The sequence below is a fragment of the Ascaphus truei genome, unplaced genomic scaffold (genome assembly GCF_040206685.1).
Source record: "Ascaphus truei isolate aAscTru1 unplaced genomic scaffold, aAscTru1.hap1 HAP1_SCAFFOLD_766, whole genome shotgun sequence".
NCBI lineage: Eukaryota > Metazoa > Chordata > Amphibia > Anura > Ascaphidae > Ascaphus > Ascaphus truei.
In genome coordinates, this window is record NW_027457101.1 from 107,501 (window position 1) to 108,920 (window position 1,420).

A 1,420-nucleotide genomic window follows, 5' to 3' on the forward strand; every position below is an offset into this window, starting at 1 on the left:
TGAGTGTGTGTCTGTGTCTGTCAGTGAGTGTGTGTCTGTGTGTCTGTCAGTGAGTGTGTGTCTGTGTCTGTCAGTGAGTATGTCTGTGTATCTGTCAGTGAGTGTGTCTGTGTGTCTGTCAGTGAGTGTGTCTGTGTGTCTGTCAGTGAGTGTGTCTGTGTGTCTGTGTGTCTGTCAGTGAGTGTGTCTGTGTGTCTGTCAGTGAGTGTGTGTCTGTGTGTCTGTCAGTGAGTGTGTCTGCGTGTCTGTCAGTGAGTGTGTGTGTGTCTGTGTGTCTGTGTGTCTGTCAGTGAGTGTGTCTGTGTGTCTGTCAGTGAGTGTGTCTGTGTATCTGTCAGTGAGTGTGTCTGTGTGTCTGTCAGTGAGTGTGTCTGTGTGTCTGTCAGTGAGTGTGTCTGTGTGTCTGTCAGTGAGTGTGTCTGTGTGTCTGTCAGTGAGTGTGTGTCTGTGTGTCTGTCAGTGAGTGTGTCTGCGTGTCTGTCAGTGAGTGTGTGTGTGTCTGTCAGTGAGTGTGTGTCTGTGTGTCTGTCAGTGAGTGTGTGTCTGTGTGTCTGTCAGTGAGTGTGTCTGTGTGTCTGTCAGTGAGTGTGTGTCTGTGTGTCTGTCAGTGAGTGTGTGTCTGTGTGTCTGTCAGTAAGTGTGTCTGTCAGTGAGTTTGTGTGTGTCTGTCAGTGTGTGTGTGTGTGTGTGTGTGTGTGTGTGTGTGTGTGTCTGTCAGTGAAGTCCCATGAAGTCTTATATTCTATTCCCCCAAACTCTCTGAAAATTCACCTTTTCAAGGAAGCCTATCTGGCCTATCTCTAACATTGTGCTTCAGATCTGCTCCAGACACCTGTCCAAAAATCATGCACAGCCGAAATAGCTCAGTTGGGAGAGCGTTAGACTGAAGATCTAAAGGTCCCTGGTTCGATCCCGGGTTTCGGCAGATGATTTTGTCAATAGCAGTTTATTGAGCAACCTTTACATTATTTAGAATCATAATAATAATAATAATTTGTCACCATATGACTTCTGATTCCGTTCAACCATTTTATAAGAGATACCAAAGAAAGAATGCAACGTATGAAACAATAGCATTAAAAATCAGTGTTGCACATATAGGTATTGGCAAAATGATACAATAAGTGAGAGCAAGCAAAGTGGATTGTGTGCTGTATTTTGTTTATATGAGGCGGGCATCAAAATAACTAAACTAGTGCTAGGTTTTTTACTCTCTGAAAGCTCTGAAACAACAAGACAGGTGAATAGTTCCTCCACCAGAGCTCCAAGAGACACCCGCTTCAGCGCGACGAAGAAGAAAAAGACATACATAAAACCTTCTTGCATTATTGGCGATACTGCTGTGCCTGTGACCATAGCATTAAACATCAACAGTTCACAGACTGGTGTTGGTCAAAATATTTAATGAGCAAATGGCAGC

At 44.4% G+C, this 1,420-nt stretch overlaps 1 non-coding gene across 1 annotated transcript; it reads left to right on the plus strand.

Annotated features, from left to right (window-relative positions):
• Positions 1-852: 852 nt before the first annotated feature.
• Positions 853-925, plus strand: TRNAF-GAA (transfer RNA phenylalanine (anticodon GAA)). The gene has a single exon. It is a non-coding gene; the product is annotated as a tRNA-Phe (tRNA).
• The last annotated feature ends 495 nt before the right edge of the window (positions 926-1,420 follow it).